Genomic DNA, 16,288 nt, shown 5'->3' with positions numbered 1-16,288 from the left:
AAGTGTTGCCCATATTATTAATTAATAATATTAATAAACAGTATATGTTAAATGTGCTGTAATAAATCATTTGTCGCAAAGAAATATGTCAAAGTCAGAGAGGCAAGATTGCATTGGTTTGGACATGTGCAGAGGAAAGATGCTGAGTATATTGGGAGAAGGGTGCTAAGGATAGAGCTGCCAGGCAAGAGGAAAAGAGGAAGGCCTAAGAGAAGGTTTATGGATGTGGTGAGAGAGGACATGCAGGTGATGGGTGTGACAGAACAAGATGGAGTGGACAGAAAGATATGGAAAAAGATGATCCGCTGTGACAACACCTAACGGGAGCAGCCAAAAGAAAAAGAACTAGCTCTACGCCGCATAATCAGGCCGCTGTTTAAATGATTTTTAAGCACAGAGGAAAAAATAAACATTTGAAAAATCCGTAATTTAATAAACCACCATGAAAAGTAACATTACAACAATGCACGCTACGAACCAACATAAAATTGTCCGTGACTGAAAACCGGAGGAGCGCCGTCGCGCCTTCTCCTTCCAAAGCGAAGGACGGGGTTGAACGGCGCCGCTGAGTACGCACTGCCCGCTTATGTGCCCGCCCCAACTCCCTACCTGAGTCGCTGCCTGTCTACAGTCCACACGCACCTGTGAGTCACGTTGACTGTTAATTTTCCAAACACCGCCTCAGTCGGATTCCACGTTGATTTTTCATTGTTCTTCGCGGTTCCGGCTGCTTTTTTATATATAATCCACCAAATCACCGGACCATTGGGTTTACAAAGGGTAGGGACGTAATCAGTGCGAGCGTATGACCCGCACGTACTGGGAATTTCTCGTTCGTGGGGAACAATTGCAAGCCATGGTCTCCATCACGAATGGGGTTCAATGGCTTACGTATGGCTCCCCGCGCCGGGTAGACACACGCTGATCCATTCAGTGTAGCGCGCGTGCAGTACCGGACATACAAGTGCATCACAGACCTGTTAATGCTCAATCTCACGTGGCTGAAAGCCACTTGTCCGTCTAAGAATTTGGACGCCGACTGCTGTTGGGTCGTGTAACTATTTGGCAGGTGGGAGTCTCGTTCGTTTTCAGAAATAACCAGCCAAATTGCTCTACCAACTAAGAACTGCCATGCACCACCACCCACAGAATCGAGAAAGAGCTATCAATCTGTCAATCCTCTCCGTGTCCGGGCCGGGTGAGGTTTCCTGTGTTGAGTCAAATGAAGCAAAAGGCTTCACACCTGGTGGTGCCCTTCCGTCAATTCCTTTAAGTTTCAGCTTTGTAACCATACTCCTCCCTGAACCCAAAGACTTTGGTTACCCGGTTTGCTGCCCTGTTGCGGGGCCTGCATTGGTGAAGCAGGTGAGACGGTAATGAAACAGAGGCACAGGGCTTATTGGTTTTAAAAGACTGCTTCCTTCATTGGGTTTTAACCAATACACGGAACGAACCAACACACAATCGTCCATGTGGCGCGGAGGGTGGAACGGGAAGAGAGGAGAAGGGCATCCACTCCGCTCCCTCCGTCATGCTAGTCTGCTGATTTCTCGTTCAGTATGCACTGCTTGCTCATGTGCCCACCTTCAACTCGTCACTCGAGTCGTTGTCGTCTTTGTACAGTCCAGATGCACCTGTGACTCACGTAGACTTTTCATTGCTCTGTGCGGTTTTGGCTGCCTTTCTATATATAATCCACCAAGACACCCGACCACGGTAGTAGCGAGGTGGGAGGGGGGTGTGTACAAAGTGCAGGAGCATCTAAGAAGACGCATGTTTGTCGCAGATGCGAATTGCTGTATGTAGCGTGTAAAACAGTTTGCCAGGGTGCACGCGGTCGCGTCGTAACCGAAAACTCGTTTTTTAAAGACTGCTTACTTTATTGTGTTTTAACCTCAGTTGTAAAGGAATGTTTTAAGAATCCCATGGGATACCCCTCGCAAACCGTTTTACACGCTGCATATGGCGATTCACCTCCGCAAGAAACATGCCTCTATTAACAGTCAGCGTGGGTCGGAGCTGCATGTTGCCTCTACGACAGACGAATATAAATGACGCCATTTTTTCTGTGTCGTCGCGTCTGAGTTGGTGGGCGTGGCTCTGCGAGTTGTCGTCGTATCCAATGGTCTTGGAGTTGGTGGGCGTGGCTCCTTCCTGCGTGCGCCATAGGTGTCTAACTTGTTGGCAGCTTAGTGAATCCACGCCCCTTCGGCGTGCTTTCCATGGTCGTCTTGCCTTAGTGAATTATATATATATATAGATTATTCTTGCTTAATTTCATTTGTTTTTTCTTTTTATGTAACTATTTCTTTGGCATCTTGTAAAACACTTTTTTTTTTTTTTTTGAAGGGAGAACTCTTAAACAATGTGTGAGGGGGAGAGGTGGATCTTCAGTTCCAAAAGTCAATCCCATGTAACTTGAGCTTCTTGTTTATGAAGGGTGCTGATTTTTCAGAAGTATCTATTTAACAGCATTTAGCAAAAAATGTATGTTCTGCATGTTTTGGGAATGCAACTGGAAAATCGATATATGTGGATTGTGCGATAATAAAAATTTGAGATTCCCAACCCTGGACAGTTTTCATATAGGTTGCCATTGTACAGTACATCTTTAATCATCATTGACTTGCATTGTATCATATACTTTTTTATCTCTGTTCGGCATGAAATCATGACATTAACATTTTTTCTTGGTCATCACTACAAACTACATGAAGTAACATATACAAAAATGTAATTTTTAGGTGGAAGATTCCTGTAAAGGCTGCAGTGTTCCAACAAGTAATAATGTCACAGTGCTCGGTTTGTTATCACATCAGTATACATTCTGTCTGTCAGTACTTTTCATTACCTGCACAGACAAAATATGAGATTAAGATTGTGGCTGAAAAATGAAACATTACTGTTCAAAAACTTCAATACTCTGTAAATTTAAACAATGAACTGAAATAATTTTCAGACTAAAGGTCTTTTTCAATTTTGTTAGCAATATTATTTGTAAACTATAAAAAGTATAAATAAATGTTAAATGTTTTTTAACAGAAAGAACATACTGTAATTATATGGGAAATGTCTTCCAATCACCCTTTCGCTTTTTTAACCTATTGTTGTGTTACACATGGTAACACAAAGATGGCCTTTACCCACACAGGAATGGAAGGAAAGAAGTAAACAATCCTAGATAAGTATACTTGACTCACAGCTACACTGGGCCAACTGTTATATTCCAATTACCCTACCAGCATTTAATGATCACCCTGATTGATTGGCTGCCGATCTGAATCAGCTGATTTTCACTACAAAAGACTCACTCAGTGATCAGTAAATTGACCGATCACAAACACCGATTTTTTTTAGCATCTGCTTTTCTAATCTTTACTGTAATTTAGTTGTTGTGCTGCTTTATGCATGGCATTATGATAGTTGAGTTAGCACACATTTTTTGTAAACTTCCTGTAAACAGAGAGACGTAAGGCAGACTATATCAGAGAGAGAGAGAGAGAGAGAGAGAGAGAGAGAGAGAGAGGTAAGACCAGAATATTAAACTTTACATTAAAGAAATCCAAGTAATAAACTGAGGGAAAGAAAAAGAACTGGAGGAGTCATTCTGCGCAATTAGTCAAATGGCAAGAAGAGCTACTTAATGAATTCAAACCTCTCTTTTATTTTGTCCTTTAATTAAAACGAAGGCTGCTTGTCTGAGTTTGGATGGTGAACGAGCTTGTGTTAACTACAGCAGCTCACATTTCCAAATTGAAGAAAAAAAAATAGAGAGGAATTTGAAATTAATGCTTACTAAAAAGTAGGCATGTTAGCTTAAAACAAAATTTGTCAATTTCACTTGTAAACTTGTTAAGCATGTTAACCTTGTATCTTCTTGATAAATATCCTATGCACATCTGATAAATGTACGGCTTTTTTAAGGGTTTGTACTGTGTTTTACTTGTTTGCGTGTGTCATACTGTATAAGCTTTCAGAAGAAACAAGTACTGCATAATTAACAAGGTAATCCATATGTATAATTACATCTCAAGAATTAAGAATGTCTAGCTGGTAGACTGTAAAAAAAAAAACACCTGTATAAATATAGTAAATGTATTTTTTAAAGCAAAAAAGCTGTAGTGCAATTAATGATTAAAAATGATTAAAACTTAAAAGCGCATGTATATTTACATTTAAGCAGTGTTTAACTGCCAATATCAATTAACTGAATCACTGTGCGAGTATATATACTTTAGTTAGACAAATTGTGAAAAATATATATATATTTTTAATTAAGCTTTGTTTTAAATAAATGCATTACCGACAAAATTAATATGTCAGCCTGCAATTATGTGAAGAGTTTTTTTATTTATGCCATATGTGTAATGGATAAATATTTTCTGCATATATTTTATTAGTTAGAAAGTATTTATTTTGAGGTAATTTTATTTATTTTTGCATTTTTATGGTCACTGAACAATAAGCCTACAGAATTAAATTTTCTTAATAGAACAGGAAAAATAATTTAGTTCTAAAAATACCAAAGTTAACACTTTAATACAGAGCATAAGGCTTTTACACATCTGGTTATATGGAAGTTTAGTAAACAACTAGCTGTGTAAGCCCATGCTGTAAAAAGTCCGTGCTGGTCCTAGAAACTATTGAATTTGTCAGAAAAAAAATGAAATGTAGAGATGTCAGGTGATTGAAAGGAACTACTCTGGGCGTTTCTCTCCTAGGAGGTTTCGTTTTGCTGATGTACTCGTATCGATTGTGCATTAGCAGCAGGAAGAAAAGTAAAAGGGTTATCGCTTGCCGCTTGCAGCTAAGCGACTTTGTCTTTCTTCTGTGGTTTCGTTTTGCAGACATGCTCGCCTCGCTTGTGTTATTAACAACTAAGCGAGTTTTGTTTCCTCGGAGGCGGAGTAATTACCCCGACTCCACCTCTCACTTCCGGGCCAGACAGACACATACACTTCCGCGAATAGAAGTTTATATATATGAAGCTTTTTACAGGGATTAAAAAAATTGTGGGAGAAAAATAACAGTAAGAATTAACTGAATAAGAATATTCATAAAAACACCATTCTCACACCATTCCACTAAATTCATGTTTGTGTGAACTATACACATACTCCTCATGACCACAGGAGTTTTTGCTGGACACTGCAGTCTCCTCCAACATCTCACAGACGTAAGTTAATTAGTGTCACTAGACTGGCCAGTGGAAGAGTACCCGCATGTGCGTGGCTGTACCCTAGTATGGATCTCTGCCAGTTATCAGTGAGCTATTTACTGTGATCTGCTTATTGTACGCCCTATTTTAGTTTATCTGCACTGCACTTGTTATTGTTGAATCTCAGAACTGTTACTTTCTTGCTTAATTCCTAAGTTGCTACAGTGATTGCAACTCCTTATTTACCACTTGTCACTTGATTTCACTACCTTGTTCTACCTCATTTTTACTACTACAGGCTGTAGTGTTGTTTGCTATTGCATAAAAATAGCAGTTGTGTATTTTAGCATTTATTTTTCTGTACTGTTGCATTACTCTACTGTCAACTATTCCATTAATTATTAATTAATGGTTGTATTCTGTGAGGTAGACAAACAAATAATTTATTATACTTGTACAATGTTAATCCGTATGTATTACAACACTGCTTTGATTGATCGATTGATTGATTAACTGGATACTGCCCTGTTCAGAAATGGCTCCTGTCTTGTACCTGCTGTTTCCAGGATTATTTCTAGAAATTTCATAATAAAGTTCAGAAAATGGACTTATATAAAATAACCCTCATAATTTATTTATTTTTACAGCACATTTGAAACAACTATCAATTTTCAAAATATATCATTCTGAATTGAGCCATTTTTACTTATTCATCAAAGCTGTTATTTTTACTTACCAAGTTTGTAAAAATCACTTAAAATATTTAATTTGTAATCTTTAATAAAAGAATAAGTTTCACTTTCTGAACTGAAAATTGATTTGTCTAGTCATTCTGAGAATGACAAAATGGGCTCATTCCCACTTAGGCAAATCACAACATATGCGACATCAATAATGTATTATTATTGAGCAAAAATGTCTGTTTTGTTACAAATGAATTTAAAAAAAAGGTGCTTTAGGAACATTCTACATGTTCAGAGGGAAATCAATCTTTAACCCAGGCTCAGTAAAATCTCAGGTTTGCACAGTTTAATTGATCCTTGGTGAGTTTTTGAATGTTTGGCCTGGGAAATAACTTCCTTGCATTGTTTGGTCAGCTTTCTAACCCTACTCTCTAGTGTCCTCAAAATAAAGTCTATGCAGTTCATGAAGATTTATCAAGGCTTAGGCTGTTAGCTGGTAAAAGTTATTTCAATGCAACAGGGAATTCACAATAAGAAAGTCATGCCTTTCAATCCATTGTTTCAAATGGGAATGTCTATGCGTAGTAGCGAGGGATAAAAGGGGTCTTTTTTGGCCTTAACTTTAAAACTAAATATACACAAACACAAAAACTTCTAAAAGCAATAATAGTGAAAACACTTTACATTATTAATTAAATAAAGATAACTTCTGGCACTTAAATATTATTATTCTCAATGTAACACCCCCATAGCTGGCTTCAAACATTAGAAAGCCAGAGGTTATAATTTTTATATATATATATATATATATATATATATATATATATATATATATATAAAATGGCTGGGAGTGGTTCCAGCACACCCCATGACCCTGTAGTTGGGATATAGCGGGTTGTATAATGGATGGATGGATAATGCTGCATGCCCCTGATTCTGCTTTCATCTTGCATTCAGTCACTGACTAAATGAATGTTTGACTGACTGACTGACTGACTGACTGACTGACTGACTGGGGAGTCTTGGCAATTTGCTGACAACTAATTTCCACCCCTCTTATGGATCAACCTGTTGGCCCTGTGCCCCGAAAAAAATACAACCAAAATTAAGCTAATCGTCACCATCTCTCTCTACCCTGCATTGTTCCTTATCAGTTTACAGGTATCACTTGCTCCCGTCCGATTATTTATTTATTAAGAGTTTAAATTTATCATTCCACTTCATATTTTTATCATTAGTATGGTATGATTTCTTTTTGTTCTTCTAAGCGCTATCATAAATGTGTCATCCATTCCACAAGAAAACAAAATGCATTGCACAATTTAAGCCTTAATTGGTCCTAGTATTGAATAAAGAAACTACAGAACCATATCCATTGAAAGATTTGGTGTCAGCACACTAACCATGCAGAATCAATGAACATGCCAAACAAAAAATACTCAGAAAACACACAAATAAAAACAGTATTTATTAGTAAATTCAAGTACATTTTTTGGATGGACTGAATTGCTCCTAGCACTCCAAAACCCTGAATTAATAAACATTTTAACAATCTCCTAAAATCCCACTTTTTTAATTTTGCTTTTTCATAGCTTCAATTTAGTCGCTCTCTCAATACCTTGGATATGCACAGAACTGTTATTCTCTTCATTGAATATGCAATCATTTTTCATCTTTACTTTTTCCCAATTTTCTTTTCCAGGTCTTCTGTGGTGGCCAGCACGTGATCAAAGTTCTATGCAGCTGCTTGTGATATCTAAATAAAAACAGATACCTCAACTTGTCACAAGACCCACTGCCTTGAATAAGAACCAATAAAGAACCAGGTGGTCTTTTGGCCTGGATCCCATCAATATTTTTTTTATATTCTCCTGCTTAACTGGAGATTTTATTTTTTCTGTCCTCCGTGGTCATCTGACCTTATAATCAATCTGTCATTTAAACATTGATGAAAAAAAAATTCTGTATGTAAGGACTCTACTTCCCTTACTTGTATATCTTTTTATGTAAGTGGGCAGTATTTATTTATCTTTTGTGTACTGTTTACTTATTATTATTCTTATCTAACTTGAATTTGTTTTTCTTTGCTCGTAACTACTTCTTTGATATGTTGTAAAGGACTTTGAGCTACAACCTTTGAATGAAAATGTGCTATAGAAATAAATGTTATTGTTGTTAAATTGGATAAAGTAGGTTTGAGAATATTATGATATAACAAATTTCTTTGAGCTTTGTTTTGATTTGCTTATTATGGTACTGTATATACAAGCTGCCCTTTGACCTGCTAGTTCAATGCTCTTGTCATTAATTGAGAGACTTTATATAGAAATAACATTTTATGTCAGTAAAGGTTTAGATGTTCAGTTAAACCATCTTTGTGAACTTTACAGGTATGCATGGCTTCAGGACATAAGAACTAATAAGAATTACCAGCACTGTATACAATTAAAAGTGTCATACTAAAATCTGAGCAAAATGTATGTATTTATTATAAGCGTGGTAAGTACAGGTGTCACCTCACACCTAATGGACACTGGATCATCTTGGTGCCCTCAGTGTGGAGTTCCTCAATGTCCCTATCAGACTCTACTATTAGGTTAACTAAACAATAATTGAACTGACAAGTTGTAAGGACAATTGTGTGCTCGTAAGACTATGCCCTGCAATGGACTGGCATCACCTTTAAGACTGGCTTCTGTGCCTTTCACTGACAGATTTTCTACTTAACAGTAACCATGTACTGGAAAAAGTAGATTTGGTTTCTGATGAAATAGACAGGTGAAAAGGATGGAAAGTGAGCATTTATGGAGATGAATAGTGAGATTAAAAGAATAGTCAGTTGTTTGCTGATGGGAGATACTGGAGAGGCAAATTTAATAAACAACAGAAGCTTTCCTTTTCTTTGATGAGTGTCTCTGATGGTAATCTTTGTGATGAACCAGTGTAGTTAAAACAAGTGAAACAGACTTGAAAAGACCTGCTAAAACAATTTATACGCCACTTCCTTCTGTTTTACTCACATAAATTACTGGACACTTTGTAAAAGGCATTTTGAGTGGTAAAGATGGCTTTGAACAAGCACGTGACCCTGTGGCTGTTGGTAAAGTGACCAAAAAGGCCAGTCTATTCTCAACAAAAACCTACTTATGATCCTATAGGACACAGCAGGACCTGTTGCAGCAGTAAGTTTCTAATTTAGAGGATGGCTCAAGGCTGTAAAGGGAGCAGTAAACTGGATGTGATGGTCAGGTGCAAGAAGAAGTGTCTGGAAAGAGGCTTCTGTAGGAGATTCAGTCTATAAAGCAGGAAAATTGAATGAGAAAGAGACATCATTTTAAGGTGGGAATGGGGAAGAAGGATAATGTACTTGTTGTTTCTGATGCCTCTCTTGGGATGAATGTTGTGGCATTACTGAGGGCTCTGTCAACATTGTGATGAATGTATCCTCCGTTGATGAAAAACTTTACATTTTACTTGAGTGCTTCATTGTGAAATATTTTTTATTGCAGCGGAGATGGCAGAGTTGGAAAGAACTGAGAAAATAAGAGCTTTCAGGTTGCATGGGATGGGGGACTGTAGAAAATTTTATGGTGTCAATCAAGTCAAATTTACTGCCATGTGTACCTCACAGAATTTGGAATAAGAACATATTTGCTCTTGTAAATTGTCTGTGGCAAGATTTATGTTAAAATACTGTGCAGGAGGGTGAAAGAAAATAACAGTAGATAAAGTGCCTACTGCTTATAAGAAGTATAAAAATACTTGTATAAGAACTGTATCCACAAATATCAAAACCAGTGAAGGATTAAAGTAATTCTATGGAGCAGAATGTGGCACCAATACAGTTATAAATACATTCATTTTACTGGCAATGTAATAAACATGAAGAAAAAAAAATGTAATCCAAATAAACCAATAAACACACTATCATAGCTAGATTAGATTTTGTTAGTGCCATGCTTAATGCTAATGCTTCGCCATCTTGGATTCAAATCCTTCACTGGTGCTCTCTTCTGCATGTACTTTGCACATTCTCCCAAAGTCTTTGCAGGTTTTTATTTGACTATTCCGCTTTCATCTCACATCAACAATGATGTGCGTCATTGTAGATTAACATGCAATTCTAAATTAGTCCCATGGATATGTGTACCTGTAGGCCGTGTTTTGGACTAGCAACATGTTGATAGCTGGTTCATGTCTTACCCCCATTGCTCCTGGCATAGGATCTGGCCCAACATGATCAGGAATTTCATTAAGCACGCCCGAGAATATCTTCTTATATAATACAATAACGTGGCTATCTGTTTGTCTGTCCAGGATTTTAAAACACCTGTAGCTTGCAAACCGTTTGAACTATTGACTTGATATTTGGTACACATATACTATGTAATATCTATTGTCCGCTTTAAGGGTGATGATTGACCTCCAAAGTTAATCCTCTTTTTTACTGTATTTTACTGTAGAATCAACTCTCGGCAGCCGCCAGCAGAGCGGCTGTGCAGCACATGCGTCCAGGCACGGTTCTCATTCCTTACCACCTTCGCCGTCACTTTCCCTACCTCTTCATATCTTAAATCATTCTTGAGGCAGATTGAAAACTTAAGTGCCAGCTTAAGTGAAAAATTAAGGAAAACGTACTAAGTAATTGCAAGACAAACACAGTTTTAACGCAAAAAGATGCTGATGAAAGAAGAGAACAAGCAGGTCGCAAGGGTGGAGAAAAGAAGAGCTGCTCAGGAAGCAGCAAGCACATCAACCTCTGATCAAACGAATTCTAAATGTACAGAGAAAGAGGATGAAAACTATGAAAGCTCAAGTCAAGTAGATTCACTACACATTATCGTGCAGTGCGCCATTACTGGTTATTTTATACTTATGTTATGCTGCACTCTGGTGCACTTAGAAATGAGTTGGCATAGTGGACCAAACAAAAGTTCTTCAGTTGATTAGTAACTTTTAATTGCCTTATTAAGGGTGTAAGTAGGCCCTTGGTAAACTAGAACTCCATTTAGGACTGAGTCCTCTGGCATTGAACCTGTTGCTATTAGAACAGAGCCTGCCTCCCCATGGACCTGTGCTGGAGAACATGTGTTCCAAAAACTGATGACAGGTCTTTTAAGGCAAATCACTATTATTAATCATCATTAAAAAATGAGAGAGCAATTTGTGACACAACAAAAACTATATATTTTGCTTGATAATAATATCCACTCATCTGTGAAGGTGTCTTATTGCAACCAAAAAAAAATGGAGTTAGCAGGTTTTGAAACTAATTCCCAGGGCAAAACGCAGCTTCAGAAAATGCCACAAAAAATCAGGACAACCTAGAGTCAGGAGAGGAGGGTATTTACAATCACAATCAACCTCAAGACAATGAAAGCTCCACTGCTATTAGGCAGGCACCTTTATTCAAGGCAACTTACAACTTTTGAGATACAATTGGTTATGTTTCTTTGCTTTTGTTCTGTTAGAAGACAGGCAAGTGAAGCGACCTGCTCATTGTCAAGCAGTGTCAGTAGTGGGATTTGAACCCAAAACCTCAGGGTTCGAAGTCCAAAGCACTACACCACTCTGCCTGTCTACATTTATACACCTCTACATAAATGCTTAATTTCTACATTACAGGTAAGGGTACCATATCAAATTGACTATTTATAGTTCACATATACACTTGTCATTTTTTTAAAAAATTGAAAATATAAACAAATGACAATATTCTAAAGTTTCTTATTTTTTGACAAACTTTTTCTGACAGAACAATCCTGTTATAGAGTAGCCAGTCATTCAAGCCAAGAAAAAACAATCCTTCAGCCACTGTAGGATAATGAGTTAAAAAATGCCACATATCAAACAATTAAATAAATAAATCAAAAGATAACCAGCTTCGCTGCTAAAAATATATATATAAATTACACATAAGCAGCCAAAACCATAGCCATGACAAGTAGTTTGTAGGTTGAACATCTGTTAAACCTGAAGGTGGAAGTATAACACTGCACAGACACTGTCTCTCACAACTTGTAAAATGTTTATGAAGCTTTTCTGTTTTATTTTTTTTTAAACTTATATGTACACCATGAGGTAAGCAATTTTACATTTCATGCGGTTTATTCAGGCTACATTCCCTCTGTGCAACAGAGTGCATGTCGTTCAATAAGTATTGATATCAAACACCTGTCTTTCTCATCCTTCAGGCACGTTAATATCCAGTTGAAACACCATAGCTAGACAGCCAATTCTTAACTATAATAATCATTCTATTTTTAAGATAAAGTATAAACACACATTTACAGAATGTAGAAAGGTAAACAAGCATACCTTAGTATGAATTTATCTAAAGGTACAATGATTGAAAGATCCATAAACTTTGTATCAACTGATCCCAAAGGACAAACTGACAACATCAGTCTACTAAATGATGTACACATGGAGTATTATATAAATTATACAAGCAGAACATATAGTCAGTAAAAAACAGAGGAAGATAAGCCCAAACCAATGTACTTAACAACATTTTTGGAGAAAATGACCCTCCTCTATATGAAATTTTTAAATGGTTGTGGCAAGATACATAGTAAAGTCGCACTTAAAAGTGTACATATATGAAAATGTTATTTCAATATACTGTACATTTTTACAACTTACTTTAACATTTGTAACACGGGGATGTCAAATACAGTTTCTGGAGGTCTCCAGTGGCTGTAGGTTTTCATTCCTGTCACTTTCTCTATTGTTAATCAACTACTATTGATAATGAAACATATCGTGCTGTTTTGATTTTAACCGAGTTGCATATTAATTGTTTCATTATTTCTTTATGGCAGAATGATGACACAGTTATTATGCTGCTGCCTTGCAACAAGGTGGCTGGGGTTCATGTCCCAGGTCCTCCTGGTATAGAGTCTTCCCGTGCCTGTGTGGGTTTCCTCAGACAGTCCAAAGACATGCACGTTAGGCAAACTGGCAATACTAAACTGGCCCACATGTGTGTCTATGTGCTCACCCAGCGATGGACTGGCGCCCTGTCCAGGGTTTGTTCCTGCCTTGAACCCTATGCACAATAGGATAGGCTCCTGAGGCCCTGCTTAGTGATGTACCAATTTTGCAAACTGGGTGGATGGGTGGATTTTTTCTTTAACAAACAACCAAATAATAATGTGGACCCACCAGAGTCAAAGAGATGATCTGGGTAACTTAAATCTCATTTGTCTTTCATTCAATACCTGCCTCAATAAAATATCTGAAAAAGAAAAAGAAGGTCTGCTCAGGCCCACAAAATATTTAGATGGTAATCTCATAAAAGTTAAATCAGTTTTGTAAATGACAGGTGAGTTAAAATACAATCACAAACAAGCCTTAGAATTGAATAATGGTTTGCATTGACACTTAAAAAGGGAACTGGTTGGAATGAAAACAGTGGCATTCAAGAACTGTTTGAGACCCCTGTGTTAGCTGGTCATCTTTTGTGTTTCTTTATTACTTGGCTGCCCATTAAAGCAAAACATAGTTAATGATTAAGGCAAAAAAATTACGATAAATTAGCAGCAATAACGGGCTGCAAAACTAAGGAAGTGGCAGAAATGAAAACCTGAAGCCAATACATCCCCCTAGGATGTGAGTTTGACACCCCTCCAGTAATATTTCATTTAGCCCTCACGGTTTTCAATAGTAAAGGTGTGGTGAAGGTTAATAGGGATTAAGGTGATGGGGAATGATGGATGCAGGGCAGTTAAGCTGAAGAAAAGACTTTTACAGTAGAAATATACACAATTGTTGTGCATCCACATACATCAATCACCTTTCATATAAAAGCAGGGTCTGTCTAGTAGCATGTGGTTTATCTACTAAACACAATATTCCTCTACTCTGCAGTGAGACTGAAGAAAAAAAAGACAGTATTAATATACATATTTTGTGCATATAGATACATCAATTGCCTTTCATATTGAAACAATGTCTTTCCAACAGCTTGTGGTTTTCTCTATTAAGCAAGAAAATCCCCTTCTCTACGGTGACACCTTTTACAATGTTAATATACACAATTGTTAGTACATTCAGATACATCAATCACCTATCATACAGAAGCAATGCTTGTCCAGTAGCATGTAGTTTATCTACTAAACACAATATTCCTCTATTCTACAATGACACTGAAGAAAAAAGACTGAGCTTTAAAATACACAGTTTGTGCATCGCCTTTCACACTGAAACAATATATGCCCAATTGCATATAGTTTTCTCTATTAAACATGATATTCCCCTTCACTACAGTGACAATTAACAAAAAGCAGTTTCAGACTGCTGATATGCACAATTGTTGCACATCCAGATATATCAATCAACTTTCATATTAAAAAGCATTGTCTGTCCAATCACATGTGGTTTATCTACTAAACACGAGGTATTCCTCAGTCTCTAAAGTGGCACTGAAGGTCCATCAAAACACCTTGGGATGCCAAAGAAGTCAATACTTCTCTCGATCACTTTTCCTGTGCACCCTAATGCAACCAGGCAGGGCCCCGATCTGAACGTTGCAAGTAAAAAAAAAAAAAAAGCCCTCGTGTATAGGAAAGAACTGGCAGATTGCATGTTGAAGTTATCGAACCGGGGACAGCGCTATCTGCTGCGCCACTGTGCCTGCCTAAATTCACTACGGTGGTAAATAAAGGCCCATGACACGTCGGGATCGGACTAATCTAATTATGAGGCGAAAGACATGAGCTTTACTTAAAAGGAATATTTTAAGAATCGTACGCTGTTATTTTAATTATTTTTACGGCTTGCCTTAAAATAATACGTTATGTTTGTTTTCTCTCAAGTGCCCACCTTAGAAGCTAAGCTAGAACTGCATTATAAAACAATCTTCCATAAGCCCCCGACACAGCACGCGCGTCTACCGGTACAGCGGCATGCCGAAAAAAAAAATGCCGTGCGGCAGGTAAGGTCAGCGACCGCGACGAATCTCCACATACAAAACAAATAATCGACTTCCACAAATAAACACCAAAAAAATGTCAAGCACCGTTTAGTACGGCTCTCTAGAAGGTAGGAGAGGGCTGCGCAGCACTGTCAAGCAAAAGCAATGTGACAACCCCGAAGACATCCGGAGAACCGGCGTCGCCCACACTTGGGCAGGTGTCACGGACGCCGCGTGTCCCCCAGCCAAACGACAGCGAGAAGGCTGATCGCCGCTGCCCTTGAAGTTCAGCCGGGCGGCCGTTTCCTACTGCCGGCGTACTGTCACGCTGAGCCGAGCATCTCAAGCGGCTTGAGCCAACTAATAACGGTGCCTCCCGTCACCGCTACCGCCTCCGCCGTAGCCGCGCGCGCTCGTTTCCCGCTTTCCTCGACGCGCTCCACTTTTTTTTTTTCCTTTCCACCGGCTGGCACACCGCACGTTCACTTACAACTCCCGCATCCCACCCACCGTATAGCGACTGACTGCTGATGTGCGGCACAAACTGCCAGGTAGGTCAAAGCTATAAAAAGGACGCGTACCGATACAGGGCAGGCAGTCATAAATACACAGAAACGAGCGACGACTTACCGGAGCAAACCCACAGACAACCGGCGTGGAATTCCTCCCTCGGGGAAACTTTTTTCTTCCTCCCTCCGGATTGAGCTTTGCGTTGTTTTTCTTTTTCTTTCTTTAAAAAGCCAGGTAAAATAATTCCTCTACTTTGTGGGCGTTGCAGCTGTTTAGAGCAAAATAAAGCAAGAAGAAAAACCAAAGGTGGAAACCGCGATTATTTCTTCCCGTTTGTTTGTCCTCTGTTGTCTTAGAGCATGTCATATATGAAATAAATAAACCCTAACACGTCCCACTACAACATTTTTTTTTTCTATCATGAAGCTCCAAAACACAGAAGCTCGGTCTGAATGAGACACATCCAATCCTAGGCTTAGAGCCTGAAGCTCTCGAGCGCAGCAGATTGGAAGCTACCACTGACACCGGGGGAGGGGCGCCTCCGGAGCCGCACGCATCTCAGGTATTGTACTGGCGGTAGCCGCCGCCGCCGCAGCAGTAGCACGGCTCCTTTCGGCTGTACTCTTCACGGGGACGGGGGTGGGAGGATTACTGCAACAGATTTTTGAAATAAGACATTTCAGAGGACATCCGATTGTTATCATTCGTAGGGGTTTATAAGCCTGTTGGCGATCGACATCACGTCACCAACATTTCGAGCCACCAACCACGTCCTGGGCTTTAAAGCAAAAGGGCTTAAGTGTTGAAAAATATACTTAAGGGCTCTTAGTGTTATCTTCTATTGCTTAAACTAATCGCTTTAGTTACAGAAATAAATATTCGGCAACAAGTACATTGTCAGGTGCCTAGCAGCTTTTATATATAGTGCCTTCAGAAAGTATTTAGACCCCTTTACTTTTTACACTGTGATAAGGCGCTATATAAGCGCCCGACCCGGCACAGACTGACGCAGAGGCACGT

The 16,288-nt window shown here is 38.6% G+C and overlaps 1 protein-coding gene across 1 annotated transcript in view; it reads right to left on the bottom strand.

Annotated features, from left to right (window-relative positions):
• LOC120542238 (teneurin-2-like) overlaps positions 1-15,784 on the bottom strand; it is a 1,685,504-nt gene extending 1,669,720 nt beyond the window's left edge. The window contains exon 1 of the mRNA XM_039774544.1: positions 15,389-15,784. The gene's annotated coding sequence lies outside the window, so the exon portion shown is untranslated. The remainder of the gene's footprint in view (positions 1-15,388) is intronic.
• Positions 15,785-16,288: the final 504 nt, after the last annotated feature.

The sequence above is a fragment of the Polypterus senegalus genome, chromosome 13 (assembly GCF_016835505.1).
Source record: "Polypterus senegalus isolate Bchr_013 chromosome 13, ASM1683550v1, whole genome shotgun sequence".
NCBI classification, from domain to species: domain Eukaryota; kingdom Metazoa; phylum Chordata; class Cladistia; order Polypteriformes; family Polypteridae; genus Polypterus; species Polypterus senegalus.
Note: the sequence above shows the minus strand (reverse complement) of the source record. Positions and strands in the feature narration are given on the sequence as shown.